Raw genomic sequence first — 24863 nt, forward strand, 5'->3', positions numbered from 1 at the left:
CTGAACTTGGGCCCATTTTTTTTTTTTTCATATACACGTATAGAATTTTTGCAAAGCCTGAACGGCATTCTCCTTTTAAAAAAATCATTGTTCAGTAGGTTACGCAGGTTTGGTTTGAATGTCATGGTATTTCTTCCCTTCCTTCTTCGTTTAAGCCGAAAACACTCCAAAGCAACGAAACAAGTCCTTTAATTCACTGCTTTGATGCCAAATTTACTCAGAAATAATTATTTCTGCGACTTGGAATCAACATATTGCGATCTACAAACGTTAAATATTATTTCACACACGTAGCACATTTTCGAAAAATTCATTTATCTCTCCACACAACAAGAGAGGGTACCAGATTTGATACTCGGTTGAGGAACATGCTGGTTCGTATCCTTCTTTAAACTGTAGACCCGGTCCCAATTAGCCTTTCTGTGCATAAAGCGGACAAATCACAATACAACTAGCAAACGTGCGTTCATTTCCATCTTCAGCTGAGAGATCGGGAGAAGCGTGGCGGGCGGCGCTGACGGAGATGCCGACATTTGCGGCCTGTAATGCCTGCTTATTTTTATGGACATATGCAGACATTTATATAAATATTGGGAGCGATTTTACAATACAGGGAATTTCTCCATTTTGTGTGAAATTCGGCATACTCACTAATTTTGGCCCCCTAATCACGAATCTGCAGTCAAAATTTGGCGCTCACACGTGGAAATAGCAAAATAATCGAAATTAAGTTCTTATTTCTACACCCTCGATTTCCAAATTTCCCGCCGGTTCCGGGCTCCGCCCCTGGGGTAATCGACCTACCGCCCCCAACCGCTATCGCGGCCCCGCCTCCGCTCCGCTCCGCTCCGCTACGGCTTCCCGCCTATATCTATAGACTCCCTGTTAAGGGCATGTTAGAAATTGGCCGGATTCACCTGCCCCCAAATAAGCGCCAAATTTATACGTGAGCGGCAAATTTTAAGTGCAGATTCGTGATTAGGAGACCCAAATTAGTAAGTAACCGAAAATTCAAACAAATTGGAGAAATTCCCTGTATTGTTAAATTATACCAAATATTGCAAAACGAGCACTAACCTGTGTTATAAGAGTACGGTTTTAATTTTAGTAGCTTAATGGCTGTATGTGCTGATGATTTTGACACGCTCATCTCCTGTGAAACAAGGCGTAAAGGTTTGTTTGGAGAACGTTCTAACGCTGCACCAATTTCATCGAGTTTTGCTTCGGTTAGAATCCGTCGTTTTTGCTTAGGTGTTTTAAAATTTAACGATCCAGTTTCTCGAAATTTAAGGACAAGATGTCTAACCGTATCTCTATGTGGAGGTGAAACGCCTGGAAATTTCTGTACAAATTGCCTACACACGTCTCGACACGAGTCTGTTTTCACGTAAGTGTCATACATAAAAATTCTTTGTTCTAACGTAAACCTTGCGGCTGGCATTCCAATCGTCTCACTGACACAACACAAATACACAGTGCAATAACACACAAAAAAGTAACGGCAAGTAACCAAGAATAACACTCTTGCACACAGTACGAAATAAACACGCTCTTGGTTTACATATGCTCGCCACTGTATTTACAGCTCTGTCTTCCTCTTCATCTAGTCGCGCAGGAACAAAAAAACTCGAGCTCGGAGCTGAGTTGCCACAATCTGTAAGCACAATTTCCCTTTCCAAGGGGTAAAATTTCCCTTTTTCGCCCATTTTTTCCCTTCATCTAAAGAATTATTATTATTATTAATAATAATAATAATAATTAAATATTATCGTTGACCCATGTTCGTATGTATGTATAAAATGTTAATCAATTTAACTTTTAAATGCTACGATCACAGGGGTACCGGGTTCGAATCCCAGGCTGGGCGTGGCTGTTTGTGAGTGTCCATTCATAAATTTCATCATATCATTACTCATCCCCATCTTTGCAATTAGCCAAAAGTGGCAGAAAAGCGAATTAAAATAAACCAAATCAATAAACAATAAAATCAATAACTTTTAAATGTTTTTTGGAAGATATAGATTTTATTTCTAAACCAAGCTAATTTTTTTTTTTTTGTTTTGAGGTGAAAGCTAAAACTATGTTATAGTTGGCAACTGAAGATTTTCATCAGTAAAAAGCAAAACACACAAACAGAGATTGGATTTAGGGAGGCCAATGCCCTTTGCAGGGTGGCGACAGACCTGGAAAACCGGGAAAAGTCAGGGAATTTGAGAGGTCAAAAAAAGTCAGGGAATTTTGCCTATATTGACTTTTTTTTAATAGGCGATGGAATGAATGTGCGAGGCATTTGCTTTGAAAGATGTCATTATGTAGCGCTGCATGGGAACAGGAAATCTTGTTGCTAAATCTCGGCCTCAACTTTTAGGTCCCTTTTATGTTCAACACAACCATAGCGCCAGAACAGAAACCAGTGAGGGGGGAGGGGAGAGAGAGAGAGAGAAATTTCCGGAGACGCAGACAAATTTGATAAGCCTCTAAATATCATGTGGAAAATGCATTGAATTATCGTTATTTTTGTTATCTGTATGGAAGTAGTAAGGGGCAGAACAGTCAACAGATGGAGGGTGGAGGGGATGGAGATGGGCATTATCACTGTGGCAATCTCCGATAGTTGTTGGACGTCGTACAATGGCATTTTGTCGGACATTCTGAAGGAACATGGAAACAAAAAGGGCGCTATGCAACCTTGTAATTTGTTTAATGTCATGGTACATGTTGGATGAACATGTAGGCTCCATTGATGCATATGATTTTTGTCGGATATCGCTGTTCAACTAATGTTGAACATCGACAAAATGTTCACTACAACGTGCGACAAAAATTGCATGCAAGCCATTGTTATGAAATTAATTTTTGTTGGATGACTTCGGACTGCAACATCTGACAAATATTCCATGCATAAACAGAGCCTTGTACATCCGAGTTTGTCTGGTGTGGTACAACATTTCATTGAACAAACTTTTTGGCTCCTTATATAAATGTCGAACGTAGCAGTTCGATGCTTGTCATTCTGCGACATCCGACAAAAATCACACGCATTGCGCTCTCATGAATCCGACGTTTCTTGGATATTCCAGTATGACATTTTTTGTCGTTTACGACGTTTGTCAGATGCAACATCCAACAAAAACAGAGCCTTAGGGCCGGTTGCACCATCTCCGCTTAACGTCTTATCTCCCACTTAACACCATATTGCGGTTGTTCAATGTCCGCCTAACGTTACCTAGCACTTAAAGTCCCGTGTAACGTAAGTGGCGATCAGGGCTCCGCCTAACGCGTTAAGTGCCGGGTAAACATGGAAAATCAGGATACGTGCAACACCTAGTATAATCTGTGTTTACATTTTTATAGTTGATAAAATGGCAAAGTCTCGATCAGCTGTTGTAAATTGCGATAGTTTGCTGCATGTTTTGCATTACCAAATAACAGAAAAAAAAAGGCGGATTAGTTAATTATCCCAGGAACGGCAATAAATAAAGAAACGTTTGTAAATATATGTGTAGAAATGAATATTAGGTGGTCATTTTCGTGTCTGTTCCGAAATTGTTGTATATTGATATTAGCATTAGCAGTTTCACTGCAATTTCGTATGTAGGATTTGAGTGCATGCGGGTACAGAAAATAAAACCAGGTTAAAGTAATGCGTTTGATGCTTGCAAAATTGTATTAAAATGCCTTTCCAAATAAATGAATGTGTGTTAGCTGTAACAATTTTTTTCAACCAAACACAATACACGAAATGTACACCATGCATCAGTTGCTTTTTCGCAATCCTAGTAATTTGTAATCTTTAAGATTAAAACACGTGTAATATTATTCGAGTTACTTCCGTCGCCATTGTTGTGAATGTAACATTGCAAATTAACAAGTAATGTGTTGTTTCCGAATAACAACTGGCAAAGAATGCATGTATAATATTTAGCAGTAGCTACTCTTACCGTCCAGTTCATACATATGTACGTACAAGGAACAATTTTCGAATGGTGGTATGTTTTTTACAAACACACACATTTACAATCATAACCTTGCAAGAAACTACATACCTAATAGTACATAAGACGTAATACCAATCTTTTAAGAAACGTATACATTGTATATGTGTGATTTTGTATTCCAAAACTGGCAAAAAAAAGTTTACTGTTAACAAGCATCCTTACGAGGTTAACATGCATGTACAATGAACAATTTCCTACTGGTTTTGTACCTAACCAACCCTAACCTAATATTCATGGGAGAGCATAAGACGTAAATGCCAAAGTTTTTTTTCGGTATTTACTACTTAGAGGAAACGTTTTATGCGAAGTAACATATTTTTAATTACATTGTGCGAGATTTTGTACTTTAACTTTAAAACTGGCAAAGAATAATAATAATAGAGACAGGTACAGCAGTATCTTTACGGCGTTGATACGTATATACAAGGAACAATTTCCGAATTGTGTTAGGTTTCGTAGATACAAAGAAAATGCACCATTGTAATAAACCTTGCACGAATCTACATGCCTGAAGATGCATAAAACGTGCCCTCAAGTTTTTCTGTTTTTTTTTAACATTCATATGCAATACACATGATCTTGTATTTGATTTTTCAAAATAACTGACCTAAAAAGACGAGCGGCTAGGGGCAGCATTAGTACCTTGGGAAATACATGCTAACAACACCAAACCTGGCCTGCCTAACCTATCCACGTAGACATATAATAGCATAAATAAACATGTAAATAGGTTTGGCAAATTATAATTTTACCCAAGGTGCTAATACTGTCCCTATCCGCTCGTCTAAAAAGGACCACAGCTTGTATGTATGTACAAGGTATATTTTCCGGGTGAATATTACTGTTTTTTGTAAACAAATATATATGTTCTTGCATTGCACTAGCATATAACGTTGCACGAAACTACCTATCTCAAAGTATATACAGTTTGGAGTTTCTTATTTTTTCTTAATAAGAATAAAACATGCGTACATACAGTACTACGGTATACTTTACATTACTAGTTGATTCTTCCTTTTGTGCTAAGATGATAGTAATTCCCAAAATGTACCTTGTACATGGAACCGTTGATAAGCGATTTTTTTTGTGCTATTCGAATTTGTTTTGAATACAAAAAAAATAATTTTCATCTGCATCGTTATTACTCAACCAACTTTCAATATTAATCTTGCACAAAAGCTGCATTATAAATAAAGAAGAAACCTATAAGATGGTCAACGTTGATAATACTAATACTCGCTATTCGCTAAAGAAGGGGTTACGGATTGATAAATTATTAACAGAAACGAATGATAAATTAGTAAGAGCAGAATAGAAGATTGCTCTTCTCATTCCGTATATTTACACAAACTCAGAAATGTCAGCCTTGCACTAAAATTTGAATAAATGTAACTTGCATTTGTTACGACTTCGTAAAATTTTGGTCACTGATTAGTAGTGGTTAATATTTTTAAAAAGTGACCGTATGTCTTACTGAAAGATAAGACGAGGAATATTCTTTTTTGCATTATGTTAATTGGAGTACGTGAAAAATAAATTGAACATTTTGTAAGCTTCCCATTACTTCGAGAGATTACGGGTTATATTGTCTCATATAACATACATATGATATTATATGAGAGTACGACACATGCATTACCTACTTCTATCAGCTGTTTCATTTTATTGCAATAAATATTTAGTGTTCTTTAAACATATTTCAGTTGAAAAAGCATGCATTAAGAATTGACAAGCAGACATTAGCATGTAATAAACAAACAAAACACAATCGAAAACACAACTTGTTCCAGTTTCTGTTGCCAGGTCGTACGGCAAGCAGGAGAAAGTTCCACCTTACATGGCGGAGGATAAAAATGCTTGGTGCAACCCACCGCCGCCTAAATCTCCCGCCTGTCGTTATCCAGCACTTTGTAAAGTGGCAGATTGAGTGGCGATGGTGCAACCGGCCCTTAGTCTAATGCACCACTGCAAATATGCTGCTGGAATTTTATTACTCTTCTGGCTCACTTAATCTTATTCAATGTAGAAAAGTGTACGAAGGTTTTCTTTCCTCATCCAGGCGCAATACTGGTTTTGCACAGGTTAACATTCGTTTACAATGACATGGAACTATAATTCCATGTCAAGAAGAATCAAAAAAATCGGGATATATATGTTGGATAATGTCACGAAAAGTAAAACAGAAATCTGCATTGGTAAACGTCATATAAATTTGACAAGTGCATGATGCTCCCAACCTCAAATTTTCTGCAACACTCGTATTGCAATTCACGCCAACCCCCACCCCCTTCGGTCCTGTCTGTTTAAATTTGTGAAATGTCCAATGGTATTAAATAAAATTATAATAATAAATACGAAAATATTTAATATCATAATTACTGGAATCATTCAATCCTAAAAGCATATTACTTTCTTCAGTAATTGACGTTTCTCTGCCAGACCTGCTAAATTTTCACTTTTCATCTACTGATTTATACAAGGGGCGTTCAGAAAGTAAGTTCCAATTAGTAGGGACCTTGATTTTTCACAAACGTGATAATAGTGAAAAATTCGAAATAGTGAAATAACTTGAATTAGGCATAAAATGTGAATTATTGGCATTTTTCACAAATTTTAAAAATGTACTTAAACAACTAAAAATGCCCCGAAATCCAACTTTCTTGTCTTTTTTAGGCTTAAAGAAACAAAATGTGCGATATTTGTGTATCTAGAACACACAAGTTTTCCAACATTTTATCCAATAGAAAACGATAATGCATGTTGTATGTACTTGAAATAATTTTGACAACCACATTGAATCAAATATTTCCAAGGATTTTCTCAACTTCTATCAGAACAATTTCCACCACAGGTCAAAGCGGCGGTGTACACACAGAAGCCACATCATCAGTATTTGTCGCGCAAGAAGTGTCTTGAATCACCGAGCTAAGTGGTGCAATTTTGGTGGAGGTCGAGTGCTCACCTACCACCACAGGGGAGTCGTAACACTGGCATTTGTCGAACGAGAAGTAATGAAAAATAATTTCCTCAAAAATCGGTTTCAACATATCAAACTGTCACGAAAATATGTACACCACATGACCTGCAATTTAAAACGTTAGTTTAAAAACACCATGAAGGTATAATTTTAGGTATATTTGCCACAAAATGTGCTAAAATGAAAAAGTGATTTCTTGAAAAATAACACTGAGTAATAAAAAAAAAGAATAACACCAATTTGGAAGAAAAATAACAAAAGATCAAGTTCGCTACCGATTAGGCATAAATAAAACAAGAATATCAGTAGAAATTAAAAGCATTAGTTACATTGACTCCTAATCTAATTTTCAGCATAATCATGTTAAAGTGCCTGCATGTACTCAGCTGTTTGGGGTCGTGCACATTGGATTGACCTTCGTCTGATCTGTTCTATCGCTAATGATGTCTAGTCTGTACTCTTCACACGATTGCTGGTGGCTCTATGCCGGATTCTGAGCGTGCAAAAATCTGATTACCACACATACCTCGCAGTCAGTTGGAGACTGTATGAGAGCTGCCATCTTTAACCAAACCTCAGTGAAAATATCGACATATAATAACGATAAAGGCTAAAGAGATTGAAAACTACAAAATTCGTTTTTGCATCAATCACTTCACTCTAATCTAATTTAGTTGTAACTTTAAAAAAAATCAAATATTTTATTGAAAAACTGACTGCATATGAAAAAATTCCATAATTCCTCTCTAGCTTGTGGATAGTAATAATTTTCCATATTCACTATTTTGCAGTTTGAACGAAAATCATAGAGAAATAGAGTCAATTTCGTGGAAGCTAATATAAGTACTTCATATACCTGGATCTGTATGACATTCTTATTTCCATTTGCAAAACATGTATTTTGTTTACAATTGTCAGGGAAAAATCTAAATTTTGTCCTGGAAAACCTGGAAAAGTCAGGGAATTTCATTTTTCCTTGTCTGTAGCCACCCTGCCTTTGTCTTCATCACACCATCAGAAGAAAATTAAAAATATTCTACACAAAATGCTGTTCTACAGGCGCACATATGAAGAGTTTGTGTGGAAAATCACATTTTTGCCTCCCCATAAAAATGTTAAGGCTCGGCTGGACCTTTGGCAGCCGAATGGGCGAATTTTTTCAAATTTTCCTCTCCATTCGAAAAACCTCTTGGATATTTCGAAATATTAAACATTACATCAGCTTAGAATTCCTTCTAGAGCATTGACGTGAATTTCCGTGTAGTTTGCTTTCACTGTTATCTATATATTATCAATAGTTTAATAGACTTATGTAATCACAAAACTATTGATAATATCTAGACAACAGTGAAAGAAAACTTCACGAAAATTCACGTCAATGCTCTAGAAAGAATTCTAAGCTGATGTGATGTTTCAAATTTTGAAATATCCAAGAAGTGTTTCGAATGGAGAGGAAAATTTGAAAAAATCGCCCATTCGAATGTCTAAGGTCCAACCGAACCTTAAGTTCGGCGCATGGATATACGTGTTTTATTAAAAGAGATATATAGTACATACCTGAGCAGGTGTTCTATTCTGGTAAATTTCACATATTAGGTGGAAACTTCTAAAACACAGCAAGTTTTTTATTAAAATTTAATCCATTGTTGGTCACTTCTTGCCACTCTGCACGGAATTTTTTAACTTGTTTCCGCGGTGTTTTTTCATCTTCCGATAATTCTCCACGACGTTATCTAATATATTCGGGAGTTGCAGATAGTTTCCTTTGCTTCCCTTGTTCTCCCGTCGTCCAAGACGGGCACAGCCTTCCACCGAACACTCGCACACGACGAATAACCCACCCAGTGTCCAATGAAGACTGAAGTAAAGATAGGTTTGTGACAAAGATAACTTTATGGTTTGCACGTGTAGTGTTTGAGGCAAAATTCAGAGAATCGGGGAAAGCTTAAATAAACAATACTCACGGACTCCCACTCCTTTAAGGGTGAATGGCCAAAGACCTCCGGCCCCAAACGGTAGCCAGATGTGGGTCAACCCAAATTCCACCCTTTCTCTCAGAACAAAGTATACGACAAAATAAAAAAAATAATAAGTTCTCATTTTCAAAACTGGAATCTGTAATAATGTTTAATATAAATAATGTTTAGTCTGTCTTAAAATTTCCCTGAAAATTCGCTATTTTTCATCGAATTTCCCTTTTCCCTTTTTACTTAAAATTAGCTCCAAATTTCCCTTCAAAAAGGGAAATTTCCCTTCATGTGGCAACACTGGCAGTGTTGCCACAATATGAGGGCACAATTTCCCTTTCCAAGGGGCAAAATTTCCTTTTTTAGACAAATTTTTCCCTTCATCTAAGCAAATCATACAATAATAATAACTTAATACGTATTCAGGCCCCATGAGGGTGGGGGGGCTCACGGGTTATCGGGGGGCTTTGTAAACTAAGTTCGTTTTCAAAAGTTTAACAGTGTTAAATGAAGGCAAATTATTTTTGTGTGCGTGTGTGTGGGGGGGGGGGAGGTCATTAAATTAATATAAAATTTAGAAATATCACACAAATAGTATATTTTTCTATAGGTATATTCTAAAACATCTCTTGAAGTGTGAATTGCTATTGACATGATTCCTCATTACATCCTACACACCACAGAATAGAGATAGGATACAGAAGGGTACTTCCTATGGGCGCTATTCACCGGATGTTTACATTTCTGTGCTTCCTTGGCTCTGGCGGGGACTGCACTTCCGGTTTTGAAAAGAATAACATTGAATTCAAAGGTGTAAAGGCAGAGTCTTCGGAAAAGGCGACAATATTAGTGCAGCTTTTGGCTTCAACATGAGATAGGGAACAAACAAATGTTCTCAGGTATCTATGCATCGTTTTCAGACAGACCTGCCGGAAAAATCAGTGGAGTTAGGCAGTAAAGCGAAAAGATTGGACCCAAACACGAGGGAGTAGGCTCTACAGTCGGCACTTCATCAAATCAAATGAAGATATTTTACGTGTTTCGAAAATTGTAATTGTCTAACGCACATGTGTTGACTAAATTTAAAAGTTGGAACTATTTAGTATTTATAATCATAATATAACGCATTTGCCTTTTGGTTGTTGATAAGCGATCTCTCAATGGGCGTCGGTAGGTCAGTCGTCGACCTCTCCTCTCCCCCCCCCCACACCCTAGAAATTGGCATCCTTCATTTCAAGTTGCAAAACAGCAGAAAATTTGTTATTTTTATTGTTAATAACATAAATAAAGTTCACTTGGTTAGTATTCGAACAGAGTAATCAATGTAAAATGTGCATTAGATCGAAAAGAGAGTGAAAAATACAGGAACCAGGTTATATTTTCATATTCTACAATTTAATCCAAAGAATAAATATGGTTCCACAGTTTTCAGAATTCGAAAAAAATAATTTTTAGATGACGTCATACAATATATACTTTGTGAGTATTTTTTCTAACTTCTAAAGTCCTTTCTTGAACGACACTTGCAAAAGTTAAAAACAAAATACAAATAACTGTGCATTTCAGTATAGTAACTATGAAATGTAAAAGTATTAATGGAAAATAGTTGTGCTGGATATTCACTAGGCTTGTGGATCAAATAGCATGATAATAATAAACAATAACAATAAAATTCTAATAAAATTTATTTAATTAGGTATATATTATTAGTGTATAACAATAATTTTAACCGTAGTATCTATTATTATTTATTTTACTGTTGTAATCAAAGTATTTCAATGTTTATAATTAATGTAAGCTTCATTTCAACCTGGGGAAGTCATTTCAAAAACGAAACTGATGGTAGAAGATCAACATTGCCTTGGAAAATATTAGTATTGTCCCTTATATCTACATCCAAAGGATCCGGGAAATTGCCAATGTTTTCTAGGTACCTTTGTTTCACTATATCACTCAAAAAATTTAAGTGATCCACTTTGTTTCCGATCTTTTATAAGAAAATAAGGTCGGTGACGATCTGTTTCCACTTGTTTATATTGGAAAATTCGCCAAACCGGAAGTTCTTTCCCCGCCATCAATAATCGAATTGTCCGATCGATCATTTTTTGTTTACTCAGGAATAACCCCCATAACTCCCGTGGAAATTATTTTGTTGTCTGCTATCCGCTCGTCACGTGATTTGCCATGGTTCTCAACTCTTCCACGGTAGTGCTAGTATCGCAAAGTGCGTGAAGTCTGGGAGGGCGCTTTTCGTCTGTTCCTCTCGCTTAGGCCCTCTTGCATAGTTAAATCTCAAGACAAGTCGTGTCTTTTGAAACTCTTGGTTAAGATCCTCTCTTCCCAAGGAAAGAAACCTTCTCTTCGACAAGAACTCGATCTTGAGATGAGATTGCCTGAAGTGCTGCCAACATTTAAGAAATGCAAGAGAAAGTGTCAAAAGAAACAACAAAACACATTTTTTAATACATTAATAAATTACGTGAAGTTATGAAAAGAGTCGTTTCGATAACTGATGAATTTGTTACATAAAAACAGTGACGTGCACTGAGGAGTAACTAGTTTAGCAGAGATAGATCAATCAATCTCAAATCTCTAATTATTTTCAAATCACAATATTTATTGTTTCAACATTGTTGAAGCCATATGCAACACTTTTTTTCACGCGCTTCTCGTCCATCGTGCGTTCAGCGCAGTGGCGTCGCTAGGCCATATGCTTTGGGGTGGCTGCAACCAGATACATGACTTATTACTATTGTAAATATTTTTAATGTTTGAAAATAGCAAAGTGATTAATAAGACAATAATATATAACAAGCATAAGGAATTAAAACTAACATAGACTTACTGCATTAATTTTTATGAAAACAGATGGATATTCTTGTCATGTTTTTCTAATGCTGGTGAACTATGTCTTTATGTATCAGCTATACTCTGCGGTTCGGATTTCTTGCAAAATTATCAATAACACAATCCACACACAATTCATGACACTCTTCCTTTTCTATGGCCAGTATTGCAAGTGAGGAAAGTCTGTCTTGGCCCATACTATTACGCAAAAATGTCTTGATTCTCTTCAAACAGTTAGAACTCCTCTCGCACGATGCTGATGTCACAGGAATTGTCACTGCAATTTGCAACATTCTGCATAAGTTCGGAAACATGTCTTTTGGAATGGCGTTCATTAAATGTACACAAAAACCACTAAAGAATTCAGGGTTCAAAAACAAGTCAAAATTTGTTGTAAGTAAAGAAAATTCCGGAAAATGGTTAGCAACACTGTCGGCTACCAGACGTAGTGACTGTGAGTCTACGCTCATGTTCACTTCTGTTTACGTTTATCAGTACGCGTGTTGTTTATACTGTGTTGAGTTTGTGTGCTATTCAGTGCTAGTGCTTTATTGTGTGTTAATTGTTATTCATTCATTAGTTATGCCGCTAAACAAATATAGTCTTGAACAAAGAGTTTTTATGTACGATAATTACGTGAAAACGAATTCTTGCAGAAAAGTGGTCAGGCAATTACAAGAGACAGGATCTCTTGAACCTAATAAACGTGCTGTATTGCTGTTGAAGGAGGTCATTTTCAACATCTCTTATAATACAGGAGGTTAGTGATCATTATTTTTATTACTTTTAAATATCATTTTACGCTTTCGGTTTGCTTTATGCGCCGGGATGCTATCTTCCATTTCTGTCAACTGAGGATAAAGTAGCGATGTCTAATCCAAGATTAGATGTTAGAAATAAGGTGCCGGAAATATTTGTATTTGGGAGGACACTATTTCCAGCATCCTTGCGACAAGGTACGTGCTTATTTCAATTGTAATTGTAACTGTAATTGTGAAAAGTGGAAACATTACAAAACAAGCTGTTTCTGTCACGGACTTCCTGAACGCAAATTGCCAGGACCTGTTGCATGAAGAAGCCGCCGAACGGCCGACACTCTGGCGGTAAACGACTGAAATAACCTCCCTGTAGAACAAATGACGGCTATCGTTTGCACTGTTGCCAGCTAAAGACATGACGTGTCAGATGTAAGATCGTGGTTTAAAAAAACAAACTATGTCACAACGAAACGATTCTTTCCCAGAATATGTACCTAGAAGTATGTTCCTGCATTAACAATTGTTCAAATATATTTTCTCGAAATACTGTATGTATTAATAGCTAAAAATTGGGGGGGCTTATCGATGGATTGGGGGTGCTGAAGCCCCCCAAAAAGGGCCTAGCGACGCCACTGGTTCAGCGGCCTAGCTCGCTCTTTCTCCGCCTCACAGTTCCAGGTAGAAACGGGTTTTCGAAGGGAAAGGGAATATTTCTGGCTCTACTTCCCTTGCCCCCTCGCCCCCGCTCCAATGGTTGAAAGTCCGTGCTTTCAGGTTTTCCAGTCTATCTCCTATAGGGCAGATAGGGGATCGAATTCCCTTCGCTTTCTTTGTAAATCCTCTAAAGAACTAAGGGGAAATTTTTCTGCAGTACTTATGATCTCTGTATTTACACTACTTTTTACACGTTGTACAATATGTACGAGGGTCACTATTTATATTTTGAGCCTTGGCAACACTGATTGAAGTTAGGCGCGATTTGACGTTTGCACGGAATCGTCTGGCATTATTGACCATAACGTACATCAAATGTTTTGTCAATAGCTTCATTTGTGTTGTTTATGTTGCCTTGGAGATTGCGCGACAACAATAAAATGGAATTAACTCGTGAACATTTTCGTGCGATGATTTTTTACGATTTTCGACGTGGATTATCAAGACAAGAGTGCATCGATCAACTTACTTCCACATTTGGTGATGAAGCCCCATCCTTTGCCATTGTGAAACGCTGGTATAACGAATTTAATCGTGGCCGCCATTCGCTCACCGCGAGATTCGTCCAAAATCAGTTGTTGTTCAAGAAAACATTGATGCTGTGCAAAACCTAATACTGCAAGATCGTCATGTGACATACTGTGAGATTGAGGTAACCGTAGGCATTAGTTCCACCAGCATATATAAAATATTACATGATCATTTAGCTGTGAGAAAGGTATGTTCTCGTTGGATCCCACACAATTTGACAAAAACTCAAAAAGACTCTCGCGTCAATTGGTGCAAACAAATGCTCAATAAATACAATCGTGGTGCTTCAAAAGACTTATATAAGATTGTAACAGTTGACGAATCATGGATATATGCATATGAGGTGGAACGTAAACAGCAGTCGACTGTATGGGTGTTTCAAGATGGACCCAATCCAACAAAAGTTGTTCGCGTTCGAAGCACATCGAAACAAATGGTCGCCTGTGCCTTTAGAGGAAAGTTTGAACGGTCAACTCTGAATGGTACACGACAATTTGTTTGCCAGAGGTCTTCGGTCAAATACGGAAAACAAACAAACGCAGTCGGATCATTCTTCATCAAGACAATGCCAGCTGTCACACACCTCGTCTAACAACCGACTTTATGAACAGTCAAAAAATCGAATTGATGGGTCATCCACCTTACAGTCCTGATTTGGCACCCAATGACTTCTTCTTGTTCCCGAATGTCAAGAATAAATTGCGTGGACAATGATTTTCGTCGGCGGAAGACGCCGTTGATGCGTTCAAAAACCATATTATGGAGGTGTCTCAAGAAGATTGGAAAAACTGCTTTGACAAATGGTTCGAACGAATGCAAAAGTGTATTGACCATAAAGGAGAATACTTTGAAAAACAATAAAGCAGTTTTCAATGCCAAATTCCTGTTTTTTCATTGTTAGGCTCAAAATATAAATAGTGACCCTCGTATGTATAATATGGAATGTACTTTCATTATTTATGCAATTGGAACGTCTTATGTGCAGACAAAAATGTTATGCTTTTTTTAAAATATGGAATATATAATGATTAAATAACAAATATTTGCTCACGCTCTCTCTTGCCCTCGTTTTAGTAGTGTTTTATTTAAATATACTAATCTCTTTTCCTCCAATGAAAAAATGGATAATCTAAACAATCATAAATACGGATGTACTTATTTGGGCAAGTGAACGCGCGTTCTAATTCTTGTTGTTGGTTTGGTTTATTTTACTTCGCTTTTCTGCCACATTTGGTTATCACGAAAATGAGGATGAGTCAGGCACGTATGCAGAGGGGGCTTAGGAGACTACAGCCCCCCCGAAAATTTTACGTTTACACTAGATAAAATGAGGTGTTTTGTTTCTTGTGGTGTGAAATAAAATAATGTGACAATAATTTAAAGAGAGAAATAATTATCGAGGCAAGACGGAGAATGTTTTATACCCCTGTTATTGTTAATAGCACGTATCCAAGGTGGGGACGAGGTGGTTCGATTCCCCCCCTCAGGAAATTTTTCAATTTACACTAGATTAAATTAGATTTTTGGCATCTTGAATAATGTGAAGATAATAAATTTATAAATCTGAGAGAAATAATTATCGAGACAAGACGGAGAGTGTTCTATAACCATATCATTGTCAGTAGCACGTATCCAAGGTGGGAATCAGGAGGCTTGAGCCCCCCTTCATGAAATGTTTCTGTTTACACTAGATAAAATTATGATTTTGGCTTCTTGAATAATGTGATGATAATTTGGGAGAAATAATTATCGAGACAAGACGGAGAATGTTCTATAACCCTGTTATTGTTAATAGGACGTATCCAAGGTGGGGTTGAGGTGGCTCGAGGCCCCCCCCCCGGATTTTTTTTGTTTACTAGATAGAATTAGGTTTTTGGCTTTTTGAATAATGTGACGATGATTTAAGGAGATAGACAATTATTTATAGGCGTCACCCCCATAGTAAACTAGTACCGTTTTGGTTTATTTTTCCATCATAAATAACTTTTTTCGAAGACCTGTGTACAACGATGAAATCGAAATTAAACACACTGAACTTGGGCCCATTTTTTTTTTCATATACACGTATAGAATTTTTGCAAAGCCTGAACGGCATTCTCCTTTTAAAAAAATCATTGTTCAGTAGGTTACGCAGGTTTGGTTTGAATGTCATGGTATTTCTTCCCTTCCTTCTTCGTTTAAGCCGAAAACAATCCAAAGCAACGAAACAAGTCTTTTGATGCCAAATTTATTCAGAAATAATTATTTCTGCGACTTGGAATCAACATATTGCGATCTACAAACGTTAAATAATATTTCACACACGTAGCACATTTTCAAAAAATTCATTTATCTCTCCACACAACAAGAGAGGGTACCAGATTCGATACTCGGTTGAGGAACATGCTGGTTCGTATCCTTCTTTAAACTGTAGACCCGGTCCCGATTAGCCTTTCTGTGCATAAAGCGGACAAAAATCACGATACAACTAGCAAACGTGCGTTCATTTCCATCTTCAGCTGAGAGATCGGGAGAAGCGTGGCGGGCGGCGCTGACGGAGATGCCGATATTTGCGGCCTGTAATGCCCGCTTATTTTTATGGACATTTGCAGAAATTTATATAAATATTGCAAAACGAGCACTAACCTGTGTTATAAGAGTACGGTTTTAATTTTAGTAGCTTAGTGGCTGTATGTGCTGATGATTTTGACACGCTCATCTCCTGTGAAACACGGCGTAGAGGTTTGTTTGGAGAACGTTCTAACGCTGCACCAATTTCATCGAGTTTTGCTTCGGTTAGAATCCGTCGTTTTTGCTAAGGTGTTTTAAAATTTAACGATCCAGTTTCTCGAAATTTAAGGGCAAGATGTCTAACCGTATCTCTATGTGGAGGTGAAACGCCTGGGAATTTCTGTACAAATTGCCTACACACGTCTCGACACGAGTCTGTTTTCACGTAAGTGTCATACATAAAAATTCTTTGTTCTAACGTGAACCTTGCGGCTGGCATTCCAATCGTCTCACTGACACAACACACATACACAGTGCAATAACACAAAAAAAAGTAACGGCAAGTAACCAAGAATAACACTCTTGCACACAGTACGAAATAAACACGCTCTTGGTTTACATCTGCTCGCCACTGTATTTACAGCTCTGTCTTCCTCTTCATCTAGTCGCGCAGGAACAAAAAAACTCGAGCTCGGAGTGTTGATACAGTGTTGCACATCCGAAACCTCCAAACTATACCCATCGACACAAACCTCTTTCAAGGATATAAACTTAAGCAGGACGTGCTCGTTTTGCAATATTTATATGTCTGCATATGTCAATGCATATGCAAATGTCGGCATCTCCGTCAGTGCAAACCACTACGCTTCTCCCGATCTCTCGGCTGAAGATCGAAATGAACGCACGGTATATTGCAACATACGGAAGACCTGTTTTTGTTTCACACAATTTTAAATTATCATCATTACTGTGTTCTGGATTATTTATTAATATTACTTACAATTTGTGACGGACAGTTCAGTATTTTTCTTGGAATCTCTCTTTGTAGTCCTTCCTCTCTATAGGTGCAATAATTAAACTTGACCATAGGCGTAGCTAGAACTTTATATTTGGGTGTGCACAAAGAAAAGAAAATGAGGTCTTGTATCTTTTTAATAGCATATTTTGCAACACAATCACTTGTCTCTTTAACTGGACTGATGTTTGTAAAGGAATATAAATTCACTAAATGACAGTGTTGAAAATTTCTGAATATATGTAGTAGAAAAAAATCAAATTGCATACAAATTACACACACACACACAAAATGTTCATAAATGTTACAAATACATCAAATTACATGTCGTTTATAACAAGAGACGTCTGTCAAAAGGTACAATGTTCTTAAACTCATCAATAACTTCATTTACATCAATAGACGAAGCTTTTTCATGTTCCACAAATAGCAAGAGCAGGGCTTCCAATATATCCTGCTTCTGAGTTGCTCTTAATTTAGTTTTAACTTGGGTAAGCTTGGAGAAAGCTCTCTCACACGTGCAGCTTGTGACAGGTATAGAAGAAAAGCGCTGCAGTACAGTGTAGAATGCAGTAAATATCTTCTTTCTCCAATGACATCAAAAAATCGAAAATCTATAGACATCAGCGATAATGCACACGTTTGTACCAAGTAATGACATTTTCACCTTCTTACAAACTGCCGCTTATTTTCTCTCTTATTGAAATATCTGTCTTTAATTCTCTTTGATAAAGCAGCCCATTAGGGTGTGCCTAGGCACACCCGGCACACCCCGTATCTACGCCTATGGTAGGGCGATTCGTTGTAATTTCTAATCTCTGGAAGGCGGTAGAGGGTACGTTCTTGAATGAGAGAAGGAGTCAACTAGTGGCAATATTAAGGAATCGTTTTATCTGTGGAACGTTCTAGAATATAATAAGGATATAAATCCGCGGATTCAATTTTTCGGTTCATCTCTACAAAGAATCGGTTAATGAGATTTCAGAGGAAAGTGTGACAATTCATACAGTCGATTAGTGATCAGTCAGCATCCTCTGGTTGCTTTATAAGATATAGTGATTCGAAAATGAAGACAGCAGAACTTCCGGGGCCTCAGTGTAGTGATAGTTCGGGTCGAGGTCCGAAGAGATCAAGGCCTTTCTCTCTCTCTCTTCTTCTCTCTCTCTCTCTCTCTCTCTTCTTCTCTCTTTCTCTCTTTCAGCAGTACAGGATATTGGAGTGGTTTATTAAAACAGAAATAATCTGCATAGATCAACTGAAAATCAAAGTTTTGAGTGATGATTTAGTTTTGCCAGAACTAAATTTCGTATATGCAGTCCGAGAATTTCATGGTATAAAAATACTTTTGTTTAAGCCTACTGGGTTCGAAACACATTCAAACTCTTAACTACCATAAAGAGACAGCCGAAAATTTTATGAATGTCGAGAAGAGAAAGCAAGAAGATGTTGCATATGTAGACATTTTAGGCGGTAATTGCAGGCTCTACCAGAACCCGAATCAGGGCTCTACCAACTGAGCCACCTAGCCATCCCTGACTTCAACCGATTTTTCGTTAAAATGTCTACATAGTACATGTCCTGTGTATATCAAATCATAAGGTGTTGCCTGTATAGTGAACAAGCACAGAAAATATAGGAGAGAGAAGAAAACTGAGGAGTATTCCCACCGGTTGAGGAGAATTTTTTTCTTCTGTGGCCAACAAGAGCTACTAATTCGAGGTGACAATGACAGTGGCCTAATAAGGGAGATTTCACACCGTGTCGCCTGAGGATTTCACAAGTGGAAATTAGGTTTGTGGGGCCTTTTGTGTCGCTACAGTGTGAAACGTTGCTGTTGATTGGCCCATTCCAATCGACATGTATTGCGTGTCCCTTCGGTCTGAAGCCTTCCTAAGTCTTGAAAATCCAAGTCACAAGGATGGAAAGTTAGGACCTTGTTAAGGTTAGGTGTGAAGGCAGGCAGACGACAGCACCCTAAAGGATCATATCCAAACCTGCAGGAAGAACGCATCTTACTTCAATCTCCAATACGGAATGATAAAAACTTCTGGTGAGTTGATTTTAAAAAAATGTGTCTGAAGATAAAAGAGTGGCGTGCCCAGGATTTTCGGAAGGGAGAGGGGTTACGCATACTATTTTTGGTGGTCAGTCCTGATTTTGCCATTTTTTTTCCAGTCTTTGGCGTTTTTTTTTTTTTTTTTTAAAAAAAGGAATACTGGGTCAAATGGGGTTATGACCTCACCAACCCTCCCTTGGGCACATCACTGGAGATAAATGAATAAGCATTTGATCGTACTGGGAGACGAAACATTAGATGTGTTTGGAACGGAAGGGTTTTTATTGTGCATTAATTGTTTCGTGATCCAGCTGTATTCGAGAAGACTTCCTTTGTTTCGTGCCGATATATGACAAGACAACGGAAGCTGTGACAGGTATTTTTGAACACTTGTGAGTGCTAAGGCCTGAATCTGAACAATTTGGTGGGTTTCGGCTTTTATAAGAGCTGCAAACATGGGAGGACAAGACACGTTAGTGGTGTTCAGGCTCGAATCAGATATACATATTCGAAAGCTTCTCTGCGTCCAGTTCGCAGCCCACAATTTGAATCTCGCGTTGTCGAGTAGATTGTCCATCCCGTGCATGTGTAACAGCTTCGTAAAAACACTCAAATACACCATAGATGTTTATATGCCTGATGAGAAGAAATCGACAAACACACATACTGAGATGGTTCCGGCACACAATGTTAATGCATGGAAACAGAGGAGTCGAGTGGTAAAAAATGTTCCGATTTCACGTTCTGATTAAAATGACAGCCTTACAGTGACGACGATTTAAGGGATAGTTGCTTCCCATATTTTGCCTCAACATTATGGCCTCTTAATGTTAAGCTTTGTCTACCAAGAGAAAGTAAACTTTCCTTGCATCGCCCTCCGCCCCCCCCTTCTGTTTTGGATCCCAATTGCCACCACTGGTCTTAAACATACAATTGTGAGGTTCTTACTATACCCTTTAAAAATGGTGTTCAGCCCCCCCCCCCCCCGAAAGGAATTCCTGGATACGTGCCTGGGATGAGTGATGATATGATGAAATTGATTAACGGACCTCACAAAGAATAATTCAGGCCGGGATTCGTGACAAGCGTGCATTCTTGTTCTTAATGTGTTGTACTCTGCGTGCAGTGAATAATGAAAAAAATAGAAATTAAAAATGTATCCCAGAACTCCAAAAGCCAAATGAAGAAAGTAGAAAAAAGGTTTGTTTAAAGGTGTGTTTTATTACCCATCGCTTTTTCTAGCTGTATAGATTTAATCGGAATAAGTAGCTAAGAGCTTATGAAAGTTGTGAGGGACAATCATAAACAGAGAATTCTAGGCTCCTGATTTCACAGTGCCCTGCAGATGCACTGGTGGAAATTATTTATATTTTCTTCTCTCTTACATCGCTTTACCTAATTTCTGCCATGACGATGAACGTTGATTAAATTAAACGGGTGAAGAGTGGTTGCAAAGAAACACTCATGCAAAGGCCAGGGCTCGAGTCCGGATCCTTCAGTAACGAGATCGTGAGATAGGGAAATTAAGGAAATCAAGCAATGCAAAATTTTTGAAAAAACGTTAATCATATATAAAGATGATATTTCAAAAATTCCATTGAAAATTACTATACTCAGGAAAAATGCAGTTTGCTTTACCGATACCCACTTATCCGAATGGTTAGCGCCATCCTCACATGTTTGTTGTCGACCGACCTCCGTAGGGGAGTGCAAATGGTCCCGGATCTGTACCCAATGGAGGTATATAGTGGTTCGGATCCCACATTAAACTATAGGTCTAGTTCCGATTAGCCTTTCTGTGTATAAAATGGACTTAAAACATCAAATCAACCAACCGTGGGGAAGTGGTTAGCACAGCGCGCTACGACACCAGGAGTTCCGGGTTCGAACCCCTACCTGGACATGGGTGTTCTTTGTGTTTTCCCTTCATTAATTTTGTCGTATCATCTTCGCGATTAACCAAATGTATGAAAAAAGCGAATCAAATCATATCATTCATTGATTGATTTGGTTTATTTTACTTCGCTTTCCGCCATATTTCGCTAATCGCAAAGACGATACGATAAAATTGATGAAGGGGCACACACACAAAGATCACCCATTGCCAAGCCGAGATTCAAACCCGGCATCTCTGGCTCAGTAATCAAATCAAATGGTTTTTGATTTTCGAAAGTGGGTGGAAGTTATGTGTACAATTTTTTGTAGCCATTCCTAACTTTGCAATTTTTCTTGTATTTGACGTTCTTCTTTTAGGAATACTGGGCCCTAAAAAGGTGGGGGGGGGGGGTTATGACCCGTTGGGCACGCCACTCATTGCTACACCAAGTGTCGACGTCACCGCACGTCACTGCATAAAATAAATTACTTTCCTGTCTTTGTATGTTTTTCTTGGGCCAGCGATGGGGTTGTATGTTGGTATTGAAACAATAGAAAATCACGCAGCGGTCGTGTGGTCAAAATGCAAATTCACGGCATGGAACGCGTTGTAGCTTCGTGTTTCATGTTCTAATTAAAAATTAACCAGTAGTTAGTCCTACAAAGATGCGAGTTAGCCTATATCAAAACTCAGTTAATTTAATTCTGCATTAATCCATGGTAACCAATTTTTTTTCGAATATGGCTTTATTTTTAATCGTCGTGAGAACAAATAAAAAAAGTGCAGTTATTTTATTTTTGCAAAGGATCGCTCTCTGAAATTCTATACTAAATAAGAAACGGGTGATCCGATCGCAATGCAATTTTAGTACGGTGCAGACAGAAAGGATTTTAAACACAATTATTACTTTTGAGATTTTTAAAATTTGTAAAAAAAAAAACAGCTTACCAATTTTTCGAAAAAAAAAACAACAAACAAACGTTTTCTTACAATTAGGTAGTCATACAAATATAACTTTGCAAGGTACATAGAGATTCGGTAAAGCCATCCGAAGATTGCCGATCTTGCACGAACGCGTGACGTCACCGGAGAAGCATTGAACTCGGCTGAAGCAGACGGCCCCTAGATTTTTATGGGAGATTCAGAGAGCGAAAGTATATTATTACTTTTAGGAGGGGGAAAATAATAATTGTCATCCTCCAAGATGGCATTGAGGCATCCTTTTAATGATTAGTAACATACTTGAAAACGCGCTACTTTTAAAAGGGGGCCAAGTACATTTTGAAAATCTATATTCCTGAAACTTTCTGACCGATGCGCTACAAAGAAATTTGCGTGTTCTCCTTTAGAATTTCGTCATTTTACAAATCGTAATATAATTTTAACAACAACGTGGCATGCTAAAGAAGAATTAAAGAGTTTTAAAAAAATTGATTAATTTTATTTTATTTCGCTTATCTGTCACATACGGCTAATCGCAAAGATGAGGATGCTTGATGATATGATGAATTGAAGAAAGGAAAGTAGACCCATGCCCGGGTGGGGATTTGAACCTGGAGGCCCTTGGCATCGTAAAGCGTTGTGCTAACCACTTCGCCACGGAGGTCAGCATTACGAGGAAATAAACAGAAAATGGCATCTATGTTTTAATATGCGAGAAACATTTGCGAGGTGGTTATTGGGTTATTGAAGTAACAAATAATTATTACAAGACGTTGTGATGAAAATTATTAATATATATCTGAAATATCAAGAGTTGACCTTGAAGTCTCTAAATGTACTTTTATGGTTACGTAAAACCTTTACTCAAAATTGCTAGTGTAAATTTATAAGCTACTAAAATTTAAAACTTATTCCTGTTCGAAAAAAGAAACTGCCAAGTCAAATTAATATTTCGTATAAATACATATATTTTTATTTCATGAGGTCAAGAGAGTATTTGGAGGGGACGGTGGCTTGGGAAGGCTATAGACCCGGATCTCGATCTGCAACGGGGCTTCCAGTTGGAAAACATTGCTATGAAATAAATAGTCCAGAAGAAGGGACGAAATGATTTTTCTTAAATGGCTCAAGAATACAAAGATATAAGTGGACATTTGACAAGCGTAATTTAAAACTTACAACTGAAATCGTACGTGTGGGGGGGGGGCCTACGTGAGGTAGCACAGTGGAATATGATTCACAATATTAAAATTAAAATAAATATGTGGGAACAATAGAAATCAAAATATGTAGTAGCTAGTAGTGACGGCGCAATAGAAAAGATGGAGGGGTAAATCATATTTTCCCGGGGCAATCATGTTTATTATTCCGTTACATACTACAGAAAAATTCATATTTTGGCTAAAAGAGCATTTATTTATTTTTTTCGTTTTACTGGGGCAGATAAGAGAGAGAGAGAAATTGTCGAACGAGAATAGGGGGGCGTTCCTGCCCCCCCCCCCGTAGTATGTTCACTGTTTATAGCTATGCAGGAGAAGAATGCACCAATTAATACGTTATTAAATAAAACAGTAACTTTTAAAACTTTTAATCAAATTATTTGTGAACTATGATTTAAATTTAGAGAGAGAGCACATAACTGTTTACGTAATTTAATTTGGATGAGTTAACTTCTGAAGCCTGTCATTTCCAAGCCTTGTTCCGGTGTAACTGCCATGGGCGGCGCGTGCCTTTTCAGTCAGGCAGGGCACATTTTTCTTTTGGGTGGGGAGGGGCGGCAGTTAACCTCTATATTCCACTTTAAGGTTTTTGAGGAATTCCTTGATATGAAGTAAGTAAATTGTTCGAACAATTTGGAATAAAATTAACATTCTGATCAAGATATCTCTCCAAAGAGCATCAAATACTCACTATGTAGGAATACGAAAAATCAGCAACATATGGAACAAATTACATGAATAAAAAAAACTCGAATACTGACGTCGGAACCCTATACGCTTGCAGTAGGCTAACTAAACTTTGGGTAGATACTGGAATGATTAGGAAAATGTTACACTGAAGTTTCTCTTCCATTGTCAATGAATTGAAAGGCGTACATGAAAGTTTCTACATGATTCAATGTCATATTCACCAAGTATCCACTAATATCAATGACTAAGTAGGAAGATGATGCAGCGTTAAGTTCAGTTACAACACTTTACATTGGCCATGTACCCCCCAAATGTTCGTTTATACTTACGAAGATATTCTGCATGTCAAGTTGCTGGAACACAGACACAATTACACAAATAAATAAACACGTACAGTAACTATAAAATCGCGAGAAACTAATTATTTCATAAGCGACCAATATGCACAGACGGAACGCAACGCAAACTCGCACATTAACTCAAATCCAAATCCGTATTACAATGGGAAGAAAGGAGGATCTTTTTGAAAATACGAGGGACTAGTTTGTGCAATAAAAAGTGTTGTCAACTTTTCAGGTCGCCGGAACAAGCGCGAAGAAAAGCATTCGAGGGATTTTTTTCTATCTTATTGCTGCAGGCTGGAAGAACGAATAAACTGCCTGCCAAGCGTTGGAAACACTGAACGGTGAATGAGGCAAACATGAATGGGCAGGGCACCTCGTTCACTGCCCAGAGACGGCTACGAATTTTGCGCTTTTCCATTGTGTGGGGACCGTCCCTTG

At 37.7% G+C, this 24863-nt stretch overlaps 1 protein-coding gene across 3 annotated transcripts in view; it reads right to left on the reverse strand.

Annotated features, from left to right (window-relative positions):
* Positions 1 to 16912, reverse strand: part of LOC146001743 (uncharacterized) — a 50309-nt gene extending 33397 nt beyond the window's left edge. For 2 of the 3 annotated variants that reach the window (XM_083139452.1, XM_083139454.1), the window contains exon 1: positions 1078 to 1564. The gene's annotated coding sequence lies outside the window, so the exon portion shown is untranslated. Of the gene's footprint in view, positions 1 to 1077; positions 1565 to 16417 lie in introns of those variants that run through there. The other variant, XM_083139453.1, reaches the window with a different exon arrangement.
* Positions 16913 to 24863: the final 7951 nt, after the last annotated feature.

The sequence above is a fragment of the Lepisma saccharinum genome, chromosome 17 (genome assembly GCF_977018435.1).
Source record: "Lepisma saccharinum chromosome 17, izLepSacc3.1, whole genome shotgun sequence".
Classification (NCBI taxonomy): Eukaryota; Metazoa; Arthropoda; class Insecta; order Zygentoma; family Lepismatidae; genus Lepisma; species Lepisma saccharinum.